The following is a 21,262-nucleotide window of genomic DNA, read 5'->3' on the forward strand; positions in this document are numbered from 1 at the left end:
GGATGATGATAATGGGGGGGAGAGGAAGGGATGATGATAATGGAGGGGGGGACGAGGAAGGGATGATGATAATGGAGAGGAGGGAGAGAAGAAGGGATGATGATAATGGGGGAGAAGGAGGGATGATGATAATGGGGGGGAGAGAAGGAGGGATGATGATAATGGGGGGAAAGAAGGAGGGATGATGATAATGGGAGGGAGAAAAGGAGGGATGATGATAATGGAGGGAGAGAAGGAGGGATGATGATAAATGGGGGGGAGAGAAAAGGGATGATGATAATGGGGGGAGAGAAGGAGGGATGATGATAATGGGGGGAGAGAAGGAAGGGATGATGATAATGGGGGGGAGAGAAGAGGGATGATGATAATGGGGGGAGAGAGAAGGGGATGATGATAATGGGGGGAGAGAAGGAGGGATGCTGATAATGGGGGGAGAGAGGGATGATGATAATGGGGGGAGAGAAAGGGGATGATGATAATGGGGGGGAGAGAAGGAGGGATGATGATAATGGGGAGAGAAGAAGGGATGATGATAATGGGGGGGAGAAGGAGGGATGATGATAATGGGGGGAGAGAAGGAGGGATGATGATAATGGGGGGGAGAGAAGGAAGGGATGATGATAATGGGGGGGAGAAGGAGGGATGATGATAATGGGGGGAGAAGGAGGGATGATGATAATGGGGGGGAGAGAAGAAGGGATGATGATAATGGGGGGAGAGGAGAAGGAAGGGATGATGATAATGGGGGGGGAGAGGAAGGGATGATGATAATGGGGGGGGGAGAAGGAGGGATGATGTAATGGGGGGAGAAGGAGGGATGATGATAATGGGGGGGAGAGAAGGAGGGATGATGATAATGGGGGGGAGAGAGGAAGGATGATGATAATGGGGGGGAGAGAAGAAGGGATGATGATAATGGGGGGGAGAGAAGAAGGGATGATGATAATGGGGGGGGAGAGGAAGGGATGATGATAATGGGGGGAGAGAAGGAGGGATGATGATAATGGGGGGAGAGAAGGAGGGATGATGGTAATGCAGGGGGACAGAAGGAGGGATGATGATAATGGGGAGAAGGAGGGATGATGATAATGGGGGAGAAGGAAGGGATGATGATAATGGGGAGAAGGAGGGATGTTGATAAATGGGGAGAAGGAGGGATGATGATAATGGGGAGAAGGAGGGATGATGATAATGGGGAGAAGGAGGGATGATGATAATGGGGAGAAGGAGGGGATGATGATAATGGGGTGAAGGAGGGATGATGATAATGGGGGAGAGAAAGAGGGATGATGATAATGGAGAGAAGGAGGGATGATGATAATGGGGGAGAAGGAGGGATGATGATAATGGGGGAGAGAAGGAGGGATGATGATAATGGGGAGAAGGGAGGGGATGATGATAATGGGGGAGAGAAGGAGGGATGATGATAATGTGGAGAAGGAGGGATGATGATAATGGGGAGAAGGAGGGATGATGATAATGGAGAGAAGGAGGGATGATGATAATGGGGAGAAGGAGGGATGATGATAATGGGGAGAAGGAGGGATGATGATAATGGGGAGAAGGAGGGATGATGATAATGGGGAGAAGGAGGGATGATGATAATGGGGTGAAGGAGGGATGATGATAATGGGGGAGAGAGGGAGGATGTAGAAGGGATGATGATAATGGAGAGAAGGAGGGATGATGATAATTGGGGGAGAAGGAGGGATGATGATAATGGGGGAGAGAAGGAGGGATGATGATAATGGGAGGAAGGAGGGATGATGATAATGGAGAGAAGGAGGGATGATGATAATGGAGAGAAGGAGGGATGATGATAATGGGGAGAGAGGAGGGATGATGATAATGGGGAGAAGGAGGGATGATGCTAATGGGGAGAAGGAGGGATGATGATAATGGGGAGAAGGAGGGATGATGATAATGGGGAGAGAGGAGGGATGATGATAATGGGAGAGAGAGAGGGATGATGATAATGGGGAGAAGGAGGGATGATGATAATGGGGAGAAGGAGGGATGATGATAATGGGGAGAAGAGAGGGATGATGATAATGGGGAGAAGGAGGGATGATGATAATGGGGAGAAGGAGGGATGATGATAATGGGGAGAAGGAGGGATGATGATAATGGGGAGAAGGAGGATGATGATGATAATGGGGAGAAGGAGGGATGATGATAATGGGGAGAAGGAGGGAAGATGATAATGGGGAGAAGGAGGGATGATGATAATGGGGAGAAGGAGGGATGATGATAATGGGGAGAAGGAAGGGATGATGATAATGGGGAGAAGGAGGGATGATGATAATGGGGAGAAGGAGGGAGATGATAATGGGGAGAAGGAGGGATGATGATAATGGGGAGAAGGAGGGAAGATGATAATGGGGAAGAAGGGAGGGATGATGATAATGGGGAGAAGGAGGGATGATGATAATGGAGAGAAGGAGGGAATGATGATAATGTGGAGAAGGAGGGATGATGATAATGGGAGAAGGAGGGATGATGATAATGGGGAGAAGGAGGGATGATGATAATGGAGAGAAGGAGGGATGATGATAATGTGGAGAAGGAGGGATGATGATAATGAGGGAAGGAGGGATGATGATAATGTGGAGAAGGAGGGATGATGATAATGGGGAGAAGGAGGGATGATGATAATGGAGAGAAGGAGGGATGATGATAATGTGGAGAAGGAGGGATGATGATAATGGGGAGAAGGAGGGATGATGATAATGGGGAGAAGGAGGGATGATGATAATGGAGAGAAGGAGGGATGATGATAATGTGGAGAAGGAGGGATGATGATAATGTGGAGAAGGAGGGATGATGATAATGGGGAGAAGGAGGGATGATGATAATGGGGAGAAGGAGGGATGATGATAATGGGGAGAAGGAGGGATGATGATAATGGGGAGAAGGAGGGATGATGATAATGGGGAGAAGGAGGGATGATGATAATGGGGAGAAGGAGGGATGATGATAATGGGGAGAAGGAGGGATGATGATAATGGGGAGAAGGAGGGATGATGATAATGGGGGAGGAAGAAAGGGTGGGGCAGAGAGTAATCAGAACTATGGACCTGTAATAAATCATCAAAGAGCTAACGTAGGTTTTAAAAGTGCTATATTTTTAAAAACTTAAAATTTGTTATTAGAATACAAATAATTAGGTTCCTTTGTATTTTTTAAACAGCAGTTCTTTTAGTTGTTTCTCTTCCTCCTTTTCCCTCCCTGCCCTCTCCCTGTGACCTCTCACCTCTTCTCCTTCACACTCTGCCCTTGTTTTCTCTGAGTCCTCTTGCCCTGCCCCCACCATTCCCCCAGTAGCCCCGCTAATTCCCCGTCATACTGAACCTTTTGATTTTCCATTTTTCTTGGTAACTCTTGTTTTGAAGAGTTAGGAAGAAACTAGGCATGCCAAAAATTTAAAGATGGATAATTTGTAAAAAGGATGTTACAGGTCAGTGGAATCTTCATTGATACCAGAAAATTTGAGTTAAAAAAAGTAGGAGGAAACAGGAAAGCCTTCTGGAGGAGTTTGTTTGGGGTGCTTGGGCCTATAGGGGGTCTGGCTTATGTTATCCACAGAAAAGATAACTTCTCCATTCACTGTTCCGTTATGTTCCCTCTAAATAAATGCTCACCCACAGATGACGACTCAGACAAGCATGGCAATAGCTGATAGGGGGCACTTCTTAAAATAGAAGCTTAATGAACAAAGTAATGTTACAAATGGTGATTTCTCAGCACAATCTACCAAGAGGTGATCGAGCACTGACAATTACTCTATAAGCAAACCCATAACACAAATTTGAGATTTGTGATGAGCAAGTGGGACAAAACGCTGTGGAAATATGTCACCGGGGGGGGGGGTGAAATTGTGCAATATTCATGGGGGAGACAGGTATTTCTACACCACAGTGGGGGTGATCTGTTACTGAACACGTCTGATTCTCCAAACACTTTAAATGCTTTTATGCTACTTAGATTTCAGGGAGACCAGATATATTTGTACCAAAGTTACGCCACAGACTTGATTACACTGATGAGCTAACATAAGACATAGACTTTGAGAAAGTTCTCTAAGTGATCCAGTGCTAGCAGCTGTGTGGCACCATGTTCCTCAAAATGTGAGTCAGAAGTGAGCCAGCATATAACTGCACATGAGGTGCACCTGGGAATTCTAAATGGGCTTCTGTACATGCATGAGCATGCTCTACAAGTCAACACGTCACTGCAGAATCTACTGCTGACGTGTTTACTAAAGTAGGTTATCTCTCATAAGACACCTTTTACTTGTCCCGTGGTTTTTGTGCTTCAGAGAGTTGAAATGTGGATGTCTGCTGCCACTCAAACACTGTCTGACTATCAGTCTCCTAGACAAGCTCTGAATTGAGGATTCTATGGTAACCGTGAAGCCAAGGAAGGTTAAGCTGTCTTTATTTCAGAAATATGCTAAAATCAGTATATGGAAATGCTGGTCTGTCAAAGCTTAAGGCCAGTTTTCAGGTAGGGCCTTGACAGGCGACTAAGCTGTCAGTGGAGCTGTTGTCAGAAACAGGACAACAATGTTGTAGGGTCTTTGCCACTCGAAACATCCGACTTTGAATCTAAATTACGATGTCCTCTGTTTTTATTTAAGTCTTAGGCTATGTTAAAATAAAAACCAAAAACATACCCTAGGGCTGGACTCATTCAGTAAAGTACTTGCCTCCTTACCATGAGGACCTGAGTTGGATCCCAGCCACTTATGTGTAATTTGGGTGTGACAGACAGAGTGGGACTATAGTCCCAGCACAGGGGAGGTCGAGAGGGCATTTCCCTGAGGGCTACCAACCAAGCAGTCTGGCTGAATAGAAAAACCTCCAGGTTCAGTAAGAGATCCTATCTCAACATATACAAAGAAAACAGAACCAAAGAATGCCACTTGATGCCATAACATGGCCCCCTCATGCATGCACATGTGTGTGCACTCATCCACAGGAACACACACCCAAAAAAATATAGTAAAATGTCCATGGGCATGAATGATGCTTTGGCATTCTCAATACATAGCCACAGATAAGTTGTTTCTGCTCACGTGAGACTCGTGGGCTTGCTGAATGCTTTGTCAGTGCATGAGACACCCACCAAGTGCTATGGGAGATTCAGCAGCAGCAGCCAGGACAGAAAAGACCTGTACCTTCAGTCTCCTGGAGTGTACATCCTAGGAGCCAGGGAGAAAATATCTGAGTGCCAGCTAGTTTTATTTCAACTTAACACAAGCTAGAGTCATCAGAGAGGAGGAAGCCTCAATTTGGAAATCACCTATAAGGCCAAGATATAAATAAGCCTTTAGGACATTTTCATAATTACTGAAAGAAGGCAGAAGGCCCAGCCAGGCTGGTGATCCTGGGTTCTGTATGAAAGCAGACTGAGTGAACCATGGGACAGAAACTAGAAAGCAGCACCCAACCGTGGCCTCCGAATCAGCTCCTGCCTTGCTTGAGTTCCTGTCCTGACGTCGTTGATGATGGTCTGTAAAGTGGAAGCATAAACCAAACACACTTTGCTCCTCAGTTGCTGTTTTCATGGTGTTTCATCACAACAATACTTACTCTAAGACAATCTGCGCAACCAACTCTTTGGACTCCATAATCCCAGATGTGGAAGTGACTTAAACCTATGAATCAATAGCTTGGGGATAGGGTGGGGACAGAAGCCACTCACAGGATGATGGAGATTTATCAGCAGGGTCTTGAGTGAAACAAGAAAGGAAAGGGAACTGTGGAGGCAAAGCAGCCAGGCTATGTTTACTCAACACGGAGAACACCCTAACAGAATAAAGATTTGTTTTGGCACCTGGTTTCAGAGGCTACAGTCTGTGCTTGGGTTGCCCCGTGGCTGTGAGGCAGGAACAAAATCAAAGCAGACACAGAAGAAGAATCAAAATCACCCAGCTCAAGACACTCAAGAAGGGGACAGGGGCAAGGAGGTTGGTGGAAGGGCAGGGGACAAGACACAACCCCCTGGGATATGTCCCTAATGAACCGTTACCTCCAGCAAGGTCTCTCTTCCAAGTTTCCAGGACTTATGAGAATACCTCCACAACAGAGGAAGAGAATAAGTGGTCTCTTAGGAGGCCCTGCCCTGTCAGATCCAACTCACAGTGCAGCATAGGAAGCACACAAGTGAAGACTGGCTACAGAGCCATCAGGTGTCTCAGAGGACTTCAACATGGCTGGCATGGGTGGTGGGAGGGGCAGTGGGTGGTATGGGCAGAGGTGGGGGGGCACTAGTGTACCATGTAATAAGGGAAGATGGAGCAGTGTTCACATAGAAAGGGACTGAAAATGAGCCTAACTGTGTATGTGTGCTGCAGAGAAGTTAGTTTTCTTAATTTATTAATTTAGTAAATTCATTTAAAGTCAAATGACTATATACTGACAGCAGTAAGCAACAGAGTGGAGTGAAATTAATACTAAATTTAAAATCATTGGTAAGCTATTTGCATTATTTTTGTTCTAATCAAAACTGTAGGAAGAGATTCAGTTTTTCTCTACTCAAGAAAAGAAACCTGAGGTCCAGTGAAGGAGGAATCCTGGGTCAGCCCTTGTAGACTTCCCACTTGCTCCTCACCATAGCTGCCTCCTTTGTGTCTGCCTCTAACCAAGTTAGAGGAGACAAAATCAAATTCCAAGCAGGAGCATTTTTTTAGTATCCGCATACCTAAAATAGTTTCATATCATATTAGGATCATTGAACTGACCTGATAAGAAATGAAACCATGCCTAAAAACGCATTTAAAGACCTCCTGCACCATCAGAATAATGACATGTTTGGAAGTAGGAGAATTAAACCTGTCTGACTATGTGTTACTTGTGGCCAGGGTAAGAGCTAGATCTAAAAGTCGGCTTCAAGATGTTTCTTTTCCTTCCTCTCTGACGTGTGAAATAATGTGTATGCCGTGTTGCCATGCTCACCCACAGCCTGCTTCCTTGGGTTTAGCTCTTGTCATTGACTGGTCAGCCCTACTTGAAATTTCATCCCATACTTTATCATAGGCTTTTTAAGTATATCCTAGGACCAACCACAGTACCTGCCAAGAAAAAAATTTAATATTTTATCCTTAATATCATGAATTCAAATGTATCAAAAATTCAAAGATATGAATGTTAACAGGTCAGGACAGCATAGCAATAGTCAAGGACATAAAAATTAGAGAAATGATTCTGAAAGCAGAAGAAGAGCTTAACAAGTATTACTGTTAAGGATGAAGGAAAACAGAGACGTAGGCAGGCTCTTTCTCCAGAAGAAGCTTCTTGTCCAGATACTTTACAGAAAGTTCTATAGAACACTGAAGGTTCAACTGCATCTTCCACAAAGTATTTCCATGAATAAAAAATGAGATTGCACACACACAGCCAAAATAAGTATGTTGCTGACACAGCCAAGCTCACTATAGGCAAATCAGGAGTTTCCAGTCAAATGCAAACACAAAACGAGAAATGATTTAGCAAATCAAGCCCCCAAAAGGTACTAAGAAGATAACACATCAGGAAAGAGTGAATAAAAAAATCTGCATTCATGTTCCTCCAACTAACCCATGGCACAACCTTCTTCTCCTCCAGTCTTTCCGTCTCTGTGTCTCTGTGTGTGTGTGTCTCTCTGTCTGTCTGTCTGTCTCTGTCTCTGTCTCTGTCTCTGTCCCTGTCCCTGTCCCTGTCCCTGTCTCTGTCTCTGTCTCTGTCTCTGTCTCTGTCTCTCTGTCTCTCTGTCTCTCTGTCTCTCTGTCTCTCTCTCTGTCTGTCTGTCTCTCTCTCTGTCTCTCTCTCTGTCTGTCTGTCTCTCTCTCTGTCTCTCTCTCTCTCTCTCTCTCTCTCTCTCTCTCTCTCTCTCTCTCTCTCTCTCTCTCATAGCACTGGAACCTTAGCCTCCCCTATCCCACTTGCCCTGACCAGGTGTGATGGCCTTTTATTGGTCAAATAGGTTAGGCTCTTAGGTAGAGATAGCAAGCAGTAGTTAGCATCAAAATACATCAGAAAAACCTCCAACACCAAACCTCAAAGAAAACTCCTTCTGGCCCACATGGTTTTTCTTTACTCTAACCCATGGTGAGTCTGGCTTTTTCTCTTTCTCTCCTTCACTTGTGTTTCTGGTCTCCTGGTCTCTCTTCCATCTCTTTCCCATGATCCTTCTCCCCTAGCCTATGAACCTTAGCCCCACCTACCTGCCTTCTGCTCTGCGCAAGTGTAAGCATTTAATTGGTCAAACAGTGATAATTTGGGGGATAGGTTACAAAAATGTCATTGTGTTTATTTGTGGATTTGCTTGCAGAACAGAAAGAATCTCGGAGACCAAGCAATTAACGTCTGAATAAGTGGTAGCTCTAGATGAACCAGCACAATTTCCCCTTGTGAGGCTAGGGGGTAACAAGGTAGCATAGGGGGGTTATATCTGCCCAACCCCAGGTATAAGGCGTATTAAAAATGTAACAGGTATCTGTGTCCTTTATTGATATCACAGCAGGTTAGAAAATAAGTGCCTCAGTAAGTATATGCATTATAGTATATTATTAATAGACAACTTCCCACAACAGGTCTCCATTGAATCTCTCTCTTCAGAGGTCACTGAATCCCACAGAAGTGGAGGCAGAAAGAGGGCATGGTTCTTACAATAGGAAACCCTCTGAATCAGCTAAGCAAGGTACAGATGAGCTCACAGGGACTGAAGCACAAAGCAGGACCTACCTACCTATGGCTCCACCAAGTCCTCTGTGTATGTATTACAGCTGTTAGCTTAGTGTTTTTATGGGATTCCTGAGTGTGAAAATGAGTGGGTCTTTGGCTCTTGTCCCTGCCCTTAGGACTCTTTTCCTCCTGTTGAGTTGCCATGTCCAATCTTGATATGACAGTTTTTGCTTCATTTTATTATAACTTATTTTGTCATGTTCGATTGTTACATCTTAGAAGCCTGTTCTTTTCTGATAAGAGCCAGAAAGGGAATGAATCCAGAGGGAAGGGAGGTGGAGAAAACTGGGGAGGGGGGAGTGCAGGGAGGGGAATTGTAATCAGTATGCGTTGTATGATAAAGCGATCTATTCTCAATTAAAAAAAATTTACCTCACAAATATACCTAAAAGTTTATTTCTAAAACTAAAGGTTAATAATAATGGTCTTAACAACTATTTCTTGGAATTGTAATCCTCTGATATTACATTTAAGAGAATCTGAGAAAATCAGTATTATTTTGTTTACTATGTATGTAATTTACTGTAAAAATAAATCCATATATATATATATATATATATATATATATATATATATATATATTAACCTGCCATATCAGGACAAACATTTTTTAAGTAAAAACAAAAACAAATTATGTTTACATATGTACAATATTAAACTAACAGATGATGTTATAAATTAGAATCAAAGTAACTATCTAAGTCTATAGACATGGAAATGTTAGGGAAATGTAATGAAAAAACACATTGCTGTAAGTACTTTACAGTGGTAGCCCAGATGCAGATAGGATGAAAAAAAAAGCAGTACTCTTTCACCTGTCGGTCTTCACTTCTTGCTGGTGAGTGGATCTACACTGTTACTGCCATTGCTGTTGTCCCTCACTGGTGCCACAATGCAGCTTCTTTAGCTTTAGCATGGATAGAAGACATTCTTATCATGGAGGCATCATCATCATCCTGTGAGCTGAGTGCCTACTGTATCTCAGCCTCTTCTGTGTGAGGACAACCATTGTTGTGTCAGCCTATACTGTGTTTGACCTAATAAATCCTTTTATAATATGTATTTATCCTACCAACTCTTCCCATTTGAGAATCATGACTGATGTACTCCTGTAAGTGTGATGACTCATCATGCTATTCCTGCCTGCAAGTGGTGCATCAAACAATCAAATTTGATTAAGCATATCATTCCTCTGTTTACTGTTCAGCGTTACAGATAGAAAGCAGCTATGCTTGTTCTGTTGGGGAACCAGGCTTTCATGGGGCAATCTTTTCCTTAGTGGTCCATCAGTGGTGGACTTCCTTTCAAATGTCCTCCACATCCGGCCACAACTTCATCCAACACAACTCCACAGAGATCTCTCTTTCATTAGATTTACTTTTATTTTTTTATTTTTTATTTTAGATTCTCACTTATTTATGACTTTGCTCATGTTTTGTAAACATAGCAGCATGCTATTCTCCTAAATCCACGTCCTCACACATTTATCCTACAAATCTCAGCAGTACCAGAGGGAAGAAACCTCCCAACCCCTATACACTTAGAGAAGGGCTGCACAACAGACACCTGGGAAGTGAAAGTGCAAAGTGCACAACTCCGTTGTTTACGAAGCAGTAACGGCAGCAACGCTCTGGTATTGTTCTTCCTTGGTCTCTCCGGATTCTTCTCACTTAAATGGAATCCACACAGCACACTGGGTGTAGATAAATATAAACTTCCATCCCGGTTGTTACACACACGCTCCTGGGATGGATGTGGCTCCTATACAAAAAAGAATGATTGGCCTCTCCTTTTGAGAATGGCATTGTCAGCAGATATGTATCTGATTCCCAGGAACAAACACAAATATATCAATAACAAAAAGGCAAATTTTAAACAACAACAAAAAAAAGCATCACCACTTCACAGGCAGTTTTGAGGGCAGCACACTTTGTATTTTTCCACCAAATGTCACTTGTTCTTGGTAAATTAGCTAGATGGATATTTTTATCCTTCATTTACAAGTATGGAAGTGGAAATTCTGAGAACTATGTCTAGCTAGCAAGCAAGAGAGTATGAGTGAGTATGCTTCAAAATGAATATTTCATTCTCCACTCAAGGTTGTAGCCCTTATGGGTCCATCTACTTGCCGTTTGCCTAAGTGAGCCTGCACAGGACTCTCACATGCTTGGAACCGAGTCTGTCTTCTAAGTATTTACCCCAGTATCCACTATCTTAGACAACATATTAAAATAGTGCTTACCAAGTCCCTATTCCAATAGAGAAGTAAAGCTTAAAGAGACACTAGACTCTTTCAGTGAAGCACTTAAGACTTGAGGATCACGCTGTTTAAACTGAAGGGCTTGAGTGGGAACAGAGGCTATGTATGCATGGCAACCCGAGAGTTTCCATGCACCTCAAAGAAGGCTCTGAGGGTTGGCACCCACCTGAATGGAGGGCCTGAAGGGTTGTACCAACCTCTTCACTGAAAAAGGCTTTATTCACTCAGGCAGCTGCAAATGTCAGGGGAAGGGCATTCCATTTGGCACCAGAGTGCCTGGAATTCAAGTCATGCTCTCCTTCTCACCAGCACAGCAATTACTCAGAATTTCCACTCCTATACTTATAAATGAGGACAGAAATATCTACTTGACAACTATATTAAGAATAAGTGACATATCTTCCTGAGACCCCTATAAAATTATGTATGGGTAAAGTGTGTGTGTGTGTGTGTGTGTGTGTGTGTGTGTGTGTGTGTGTGTGTGTGTGTGTTGGAAATATTGGGATATTGGAATAAAAACACTGAATGCCTTTATTTTTATGTACTTCTAACCCACACAAATCAAGAAATTCTGAACACTCTAACAACAGAAGCAGAAGCTGGGCACATAGGCCTGTAAGAATTTTCATGGTGCTCAGTGGTGATGTGTGAGAGTTACAAAAGCCTTAAAAGTCTAGAGAAATCTCCAAGCACCAACTGCCAAGTTACCCCAGAGAGGAGAGAAAACACACTCAGCAGCATTGTGCTGAGAAAAACCATGACGTTCACGCCCTCCTTTGCCAAGTGCAGTTCAGCTGTTTGTACAGCGGCTGTGGTCACGACTTAGGCGGGCGATTCCCAGCATCAGCTCCAGAAAGAACAGGGATACTGTGCTGATTTGGATTTTTTTTTTTAAAGTCCATTTAAGAAATCATAAATAATTCAAAATCATTGGATTTTTGCAGCAGCAGATTTAGCACTGTGTTGTAGCTGGTGGTGAGTGCCAAGACCCTTTTCCGTGTCCTGATGGTACAGAGCAAGGAATAATACATGGTGAAGAACAAAAAAAACCCAAGATAGACTCTCTATATATTCTCTAAGTAGTAGAAGGAAACCAGCTTTCAATTATTGACTATTACTCATTCTATGAAATGTTCACACTTCTCTTAATGTGTCTTGATAATATCTACCCCAAACTCTACTCCCCAACTTCCGCCAGGACTGCCCTTTACATTGCCCTCTCAACTTCACATCCCCCTTTATGATGTATTTATTTGTATTTTTACTCAGAGAGTCAAATTAGTGTTGCCCATTAGACATTAATATGTGTTCACTAATAGACATTCACAATGGAAAATGCAGAAGCTACCATTGGCCATACTCAAAAAAAAAAGAAAGAAAGAAAGAAAGAAAGAAAGAAAGAAAGAAAGAAAATAAAAGAAAGAAAAAAAGAAAAAGCAGGAAAGAAAGAAAGAAAGAAAGAAAGAAAGAAAGAAAGAAAGAAAAGGCTGCCCGTCCCCAAACAGCTTCAACTGCCATAGCTCTATAGTTAAGAGTGAGGCTTCAATATCACCTTTCTCCTTTGACTGTCTTGATCCCGTGCAGGTTTTGGGAACAGAACCTCACCTGCTGAGTTTGTGTGTACAGCACCCATGTCATATCCAGAGGACAGCATCTCAGGACACCCTCTCCATGATTCAGCTCTCTCACATGCACATTTCCCCTGCTTTTTATTTACTACTTTCTCTACTATTTTTCATTTATTTATTGTTATTCACTTTACATCCCAATAATAGCCCCTTCTCTCCTCATCTCCCAGTCCACGTTCCTCTTCCCCCTACTTCCCCTCCCCTCCCCCTCAGAAAAGGGACCACCACCACCACCCCTCCCCACCACCACCCCTCCCCACCACCACCCCTCCCCACCACCACCACTAACCCACACTAGCACATCATGTCCCATCAGGACTGAGCGAATCCTCTCCCCCCATCACCTGGTAAGGTAGCCTCACCAGAGGGAACAGCCAACAGATTCTATGTCAGAGACAGCCCCTGCTCCCCTTAGTAGGAGACTCGCAGGAATACCAAGCTGCCCTTCAGGTAGGGAGCGTAGGTCCAGTCTACGCATGGTCCTTGGTTGGTGCTTCAATCTCGGGTCAGCTGGTTCTGTTTGTCTTCTTGTAGATCTCTTGTCTACTCTGGGTCCTTTTATCCTTCCCCCAACTCTTCCACAAGGATCCATGAACTTTGCCCAATGTTCGGCTGTGAGTCTCAGCATCTGTTTTGATCCTCTGCTGGGTGAAGGTGTGCTAGCCTCCTGTCTGTGAGCATAGCAGAACACCTTGTTAATGGTGTCGGGGATTGGCTCTCTCCCACGGTGTGAGTCTCGGGTTGGATATTCCCTCAATCTTTGCTCTATTTTCATCCCTGCACATCCTGTAGGCAGGGTAAATTTTGGGTCTAAGTTTTTGTGAGTGGGCTGTGTTCCTCGCCCTCCACTAGGAGTCCTGATTAGTTAGAGGTTGTCCTCTTCAGCTTCCATGACCCCGCTACTAAGGGTCTCAACCACTAGAGTCACCTCCATATCCTCCAGGGAGTCTACCCTGTGGTACATCCCCAGTTTGTCTCATAGTGGCCCCTGCCCATGGTTTCTCATCTCTCTGCAACCTCTCTGTCCTCCCGCCCCTGCTCTCCACATATCTGATCCCCACCCTTATTTCCCTCCAAACGCCCTCTCCTACCATTTTCCCACTCTTCGTCCACTTCCACTCTCTATTCTATTTCCCCTCATGAGTGAGATGAGGTTTCATCATCACTGAAACCTCCATGTTACTTATCTTCTTTGTGTTTGTAAATTGTAGTATGGCTGTCTTGTACTACATGGCTAAAATCCGAGTACATGTGAGTGCATACCAAGTGTGTCTTTCTGGGTCTGGGTTATGTCACTCAGGATGATAATTTTAGTGCCATCCATTTTCCTGAAACTTCATGATTTCCTTATTTTTAATAGTTGGGTATTTTTCCTTGTGAAATATACTACATTTTATCCATTCTTCGGTTGAGTGACATCTAGGTTGTTTTCAGTTTCTGGCTATTACAAACTAAGCTGCTATGAACATTCCACTCTTCCTGTCACCTCCTCCACAATGTCCCCTAGGTTTTAGATGCCTTCTCCATAACTAACCCCTCATAGATACTTCCCTAAGCACTTTGAGCAGTTTTGTGCTGTGTCTCTGCATTGGCCCCTACCCACTGCAGTAAGAATCCTCTCTGACCAAGGTTGAGAGCAGCACAAATCTATAAATGTAGACAAATATTTGTAAAATTATTTGAAAACATGACCAATTAGAAAACATAAGATGTTCTCCACTAATGCCTATTCCTATGACTTCCCTAGCCTTGGCTTTTTGCCATGATTATGAGAGCCGGTTCCAGACTCACATTGATTCCTTCCTGGGAGGCAGTACTGAAACCTAGTCAGGGCAGCAGTCAGTTACCCCCACCAGCAGTCTTAGCTCTACTGCACCAGTAGATGCAAATGGTCTGCAGGTCTGTGTTCCACCGCGCACAATACTACAGGTTCTTCTAGCAGTGTCAGAGTTCAAGGTCTCACATTGAAAGTTTTGATCCTGACTGGTCCACCAAACTCAATAACCCAATTAAGAAGTGGGGCTCAGAAATAAACAGAGAATTCTCAACAGAGGAATATCAAATGGCTGAGAAACATTTAAATAAATACTCAACATCTTTAGTCATCAGAGAAATGCAAATCAAAACAACTTTGAGATTCCATCTTACACCCATCAGAATGGCTAAGATCAAAAACTCAAGTGACAGCACATGCTGGCAAGGATGTGGAGAAAGAGGAACACTCCTTCATTGCTGGGGGGAATGCAAACTTGTACAATCACTTTGGAGAACAATCTGGGGCTTTCTCAGAAAACTGAGAATAGGGCTTCTTCAAGACCAAGCTATTCCACTCCTTGGAATATACACAGAAGATGTTCTACCACACAACAAGGACTTATGCTCAACCATGTTCATAGCAGCTTATTCATAATAGCCAGTACCAGGAAACAGCCTAAATGTCCCTCAGTTGAAGAATGGATAAAGAAACTGTGGTACATTTACACTATGGAATACTACTCAGCTATAAAAAACAAGGAACTCCCGAAATTTGTGGACAAATGGATGGAACTAGAAATGATCATACTGAGTGAGTTAACCCAGAAGCAGAAAGACTCACATGGTACATACTCACTTATAACTGGACACTAGCCCAAGAGGCATGGCCTATGAAAGTCTTCACTTACCAGGAGATTGGGATAGTTGTGAAGACATCCTATTGAGACTCTAGGTGAGAGAAGTATGAGAGAATGGGAAAATGGAAGGATTCAGAGGATCCTAGAAAACTACAAGAAAAACACCATGACAGGTGGATCTGGGCCCAGGGATTCTGCGCAAACTACTGCACCATCCAAGAACAATATATGCACTAAACATCGAACCCCTTCTCAGATCTAGCCAATGGACTAGACTTCTCCACAGTTGAGTGGAGAGTGGGGACTGACTCAGATGTGAACACTGGTGCCCCATATTTGACCATTTCCCTGTGGTGGGGAGGCCTGGTGGCACTCAGAGAAAGAATGAGCAAGCTACCATGAGACTTGAGAGCCTGTGACCACATAGTGGGGGAGGAGGTCCCCCTCAGTCACAGACACAGGGGAGGGGAATAGGGTGAAAGTGGGAGGGAGGGAGGAACAGGAGGAGACAAGGGATAGGGTAACAATAGAGATATAATCTGAATAAATTCATTAAAATAGAAAGCTCTGGTCCATTTGGAGTTGGTTTAGTGCAGAGTGAGAGGGATGTTCTAGTTCCATTCTTCTATACCGAGATACCTAGGTTTCTGAGCACCGCTGGTTAAAGATGTCTTTTCTCCAATGTGATTTCGGCGTATTTGTCATAAATCAGGTGACTGTAGCTGTGCGGAGTTGTACCAGGGCCCTCAACTCTATTCTGTTGATCAATGCCCCAGTACCATGCTGTTTTTACTACTAACAGTTTACTCTGTAGTTTTAACCTGATATCAGAAACCATGATGCTTCTTTTTCTGTCTTATTTTTCAGGATGGTTTTGGATATCCAAAGTATTTTGTATTTCTAAGTTTCTGTAAAAAATTCAGATGAAGAATTCAAAATGGTGATTATAAATATGGTAAAAAAAAAAAAAGAGGACCACAGTATTTTCCATGAGACTAAAACAGCTGAATGAATAAGGAAGATAATCTACAATATTAAAATAGAAAATAATAAAGAGTTAGAAATACAGATGAGAACCCAAACTGAAATTATCTTACATATAAAAATAAAACAGGTCAAATGAAAAGCTTCAACTATAGAAAGGGTCATGTGAAAGATCAATATCCAGGTAGGAATACAAACCAGGGGAGTTGGATTCTTCACTGAAGGTCAATGATTCATCTTTAAAATTTAAGAATGTAACATGAAAGAACTATCAAACTCCATTAAAGAGAAAAATCATCCAAAAGGCATAGAAAATATCTTTAATAAAATCATTTAATATAATTTCTCAAGTTGAGGGGAAAAAGTCTATTGATACACAAGTCTCACAGAACATTTCTTTAAAAAAGAACTTACTGGACAGAAGAAAACAAAGGATATTGGAAGGTACAAACTAGAAGAGCCAAGTAACATAAAAATATGGACACAAAATAATAACTCCTTACTTTTCAATCTGAACCATGAACAAGAGAGACTTGTAATAATGTCTTTCAAACCCTGAAAGGTCACCGTTGCCAACCCAAACTAATATACTCAGAAAACCTGTCATAATTAAAAGTAAAATAACAACTTTCAATCATAAAATAGGGTAAAAGACAGCAACAAATTTTGTAGAGGAATATTTAATTTTGAAAAAAATAATAATCACTGAGTAGACACTGGGAGTGGGAAAAATGATGTCATGGTATTCTTTACAGAAAAGAAGCCCATGAAGGTATCAATACTACAAAATCAACAAAATAACACACTTTCTACTAATAATTCTAGATATCAATTATCTCAGTATATCCATCAAAAGACACAGACTGTCAGAATATAATAGAAAACAGAATTCTTTTTGCTGCCCCCAAGAAACACATCTTACTGCCAGAGAAACTCTATCTTAGGGTGAAGAGATTGAAAAAAAATAGTCCAAGAAAATGGAATTGTTATTCTAACATCTGAAAAGATAGACTTCAGATCAATTCTTATCAGAAAACATAGGACAGTATTTCATACTGATCACAGACACAATTTATTAACAGGAAGTCATAATTCTAAATAAATATGTATCAAATACCGGCTCAATTTTTCATTTTTTTATTTATTCACTTTACATCCCAACTGTGGCCCTCATGTCCTCCTGGTCCCACCCTCCCTCCCTCTTCCCCTTCTCTTCTCCCATAGTGCTAAGAAAGGGGGAGCCCTACTCCCCTACCATACGATGCCAACCTATCAAGTCTCATCAAGACTGTCTGCATCTTCTTCCTCTGTGGCCTGGCAAGGCCGCCCTGCCAAGGGGAAGTGATCAACAAGTAGGGACCAGAATCCATATCAAAGGCAGCTCCTACTCCCCATATTAGGAGACCCACATGGAGACTGAGCTGCCTATTGACAACTTCTGAGGAGGGGGTCTAGGTCCTCTCTATGCATGGTCCTTGGTTGGTGTATCAGCCTCCGTAGCACCCCACCCCTGGACCCATATTTATTGGCTCCATTGCTCTCCTTGTGGAGCTCCTGTCCCCTTCAGGTCCTTCTATCCCCAAACACTTACATAAGACTCCCTGTACTCTGTGCCAAAGTTTGGATGTGAGTCTCAGCATCTGCTTCAATTTCCTGCTGGGTGGAGTCTTTCAGAGGACATCTATGGTAAGCTCCCTTCCTATTCTCCCTCTTCAACCACTTCCAGTGTCTATATTATTTGCTCTTCTGAATATGAATTAAGTATTCTTCCTAGGGTTCACTTTGTTATTTAGCAAACATGCAAGATAAAAGATCTTCTGGAGATAACTCCATCATGGGTCTCAAGCACTACTGTGGAGAAACAGTAATTTAAAAAAGGAAAAAAGAAACTGCATGGCACTGGCATAGAAACAGACAAGTGGGTCAATGAAATCAAATCAAAGACCCAGAAATAAACCCACACAGGTATGGACACTTGATTTTAAATACAGAATGCAAAATCATACAATGGAAAAAAGATAACAAATTGTGCTGGTCTAATTGGATGTCTATATGTATAAAATACAAATAGATCCATATTTGTCACCCTGCACAAAACTAAAGTCCAAGTGGATTAAAGACCACAACATACCAAACACACTAATTCTATTAGAAAATTTTTTCAAGATTTCTTTCTTTCTTTTTTTAATAGTTGAGTGGTATTTCATAGTGTACATGTACCACAGTTTCTTTATCTACTCTTTGGCTGAGGGACATCTAGGTTGGTTTTCAGATTCTATTATGAATAAGGCTACTGTGAGTATAGTTGAGCAAATATCTTTGTGGTATGGTAGAGCATCTTTTGGGCATATGACCAGGAGTGGTATAGCTGGGTCTTGAGGTGGCACTATTCTCAATTTTCTGAGAACTCGCCAGATTGATTGCCAACATGGTTGTACACATTTGCACTCCCATCAGTAATGGAGGAGTTCCCCTTTGTCCACATCCTTCCAGCATGTGCTGTCACTTGAGTTTTTTTTTTTATCTTAGCCATTCTGATAGGTGTAAGATGGAATCTCAGAGTGGTTTTGATTTGCATTTCCCTGATAACTAACAACATTAAGCATTTACTTAGGTGTTTCTTAACCATCCCATGTTCATCTGTTGAGAATTCTCTGTTTAACTCTGTACCTCATTTTTAAAATTAGGTTTCGTGGTGTTTAATTTCTTGAGTTCTTTACATATTTTGGATATTAGCTCTGTGTTGGATGTAGAGTTGGTGAAGATTTTTTCCTAGTCTGTAGGCTGTTGTTTTGTTCTGCTCACAGTGTCCTTTGCCTTACAGAAGCTTTTCAGTTTCATTAGGTCCCATTTATTAATTGTTGATCTTAGAGCCTGAGCTATTGATATTTTCTTAAGGAAGTTGTGTCCTGTGCCAATGAGTTCACAGCTCTTCCCTACTTTTTCTTCTAACAGATTTATTGTTTCTGATTTTATATTGAGGTCTTTAATCCACTTGGACTTGAGTTTTGTGCAGGGTAACAAATATGGATCTAGGTCCAGGAGCCCCACAAAAAGACCACCAAGGCTGGCACATTTGGACCCAGAAGGACCTGCACAAACTGTTGTACCAACCAATGACAATGCATGCAGTGAACCTAGATGCCCTGTTCAGAAATAGACAATGGACAGCTCATTCTCCACAGTTGTGTGGAAAGCATGACTGCCTCTGATGTGAACTCTGGTGCGTCCAATTTGGCCACGTCCCCTTGGTAGGGAAGCCTGGTGGCACTGAGAAGAAAGGGAAGCGGGCTATAAGGATGAGACTTGATCGGCTGTGGGGGAGGAGGTCCCCTTCTGTCAGAGGTCTAGGGGGAGGGGAATATGGTGGAAGAGGGAAGGAGGAAAGGTGAGAACAGGAGATAAAGCGAGTGGATAACCATCAGAATATAATCTGAATAAATTATAATAAATTAAAAATAAAAATATCCAGTTTGTCAAATATTTACTTTAATGAATTTTCTTTGGTTTCAAGTCTAGAAGGCTTTGATTTAACCCTAGATCCTCAAGAACTGCATGCTTCTTACCTAAAATTCCATAATACATGTTTTCCTTTATGGGCCCCTTTGAGTTATATTTTATGTCTGATGTTGGTATAATTTCCTATAATTTCCATCACACATATTTGTACATATTGCTAGAGATTCCTTCGATATTTGACTTTCTTTGGTAGTTGCCAAGTACTACTGTGCCTTTGCTTTTGTTGCTCACATATTCATTACTGGGATACAGAAGTGTGATTGATGTTTGTTTCTTGACCTTGTATTCCTCAGCCTTTCTGAATTTCCTTTATTAGCTGTAGAATTTTATTTTCTGTAAAATCCTTGGAGTGTTCCATAAAAATAAAGATTAATTTCCTTCAGCTACCTTGCTTTAGTTCATTTTTTTCTGGTTTACATTATGAAGTATAATTTTAGATGTAAGGTTTTTGTAAATGTTCTTTATCAAATTAAAATAATTCTCAACCCCTAAATGGCTGAGGATCATTATGAAACATGAGCATTAGATTTTTATCAAATCCTATTGGTTAATTTTTAGGCATCATTCTACATGATCATGTATATGTGTGTGTATATATGTACATATGTATAGATATGTATAGATATACATATGGCTTGTGTGTATTCATGTGAATTTTGGAAAGTTATATATGCATATGTGTGTACATGCATGTGAAGACCAGGTGCTGATGCCAGTTATCTTTCTCAATAAATATCTCCATGTCTTTACCATAGGTTGGTGAGACAGGGCCCCTCGCTGGACATGGAGCTCATTGACTTGCTAGATTAACTCACCAGTGAGCCCCAAGGGTCCTCTGCTTCTGTCTCCCAAACAATGGGCACTTAGGATATGAGCTCCAGTATTCACAGTTGCCCAGAAAGCACTTTACCAACTGAACCCTGACTCTTCTTTTTTCATTGCTGAAATTTCTAACATATTTTAAGTTGCACACAGCATCACCATTAGATTCTGCTATTCGCTGAGTCTCTGATTTAGGCAGTGCTGTGTTCACTGCACAGCTATAATCTCCCCCATCCTTCCAATTCTGCACTTTTCAGGAAGACATCCTTGTGCACAGAGACGGAAGACTTATCCTCTATCTCCTTGAGAACAGTTCTTGTTTAAATTATTTATAAATCTACTGCAGCAGACATTGTTTGTCCTCCTTTTTAGATTGTTATATCATAGGTGTATGGATGTCTTTTTTCTGCTTTGGGTTACAGTCTAACACCACTGGAGTTTTCTGCTCAGACTCTTTCTGTTGTGGTCACTGCAATCTTCATCACATGTTGTGTATGTCCCTTTGACCTACCCACATCACATTCTTACATCAGTCTCTTACTAAATACAATATGTTGCTATTTACTTTATAAGTTCTTTGTCCTATAATAAAAGCAGTCATTTTCCAAAGACTTTCAGCCTTTGGACCTACCGTCTCTGGGATACATGGACTTGCCGATGCTAGTTCTTCTGAGCTGAGAAAACAAAAAGATACGTGTGGTTTTACTTGTG

The sequence above is a fragment of the Acomys minous genome (genome assembly GCF_964271855.1).
Source record: "Acomys minous genome assembly, chromosome: 4".
In the NCBI taxonomy this organism is placed as follows: Eukaryota; Metazoa; Chordata; class Mammalia; order Rodentia; family Muridae; genus Acomys; species Acomys minous.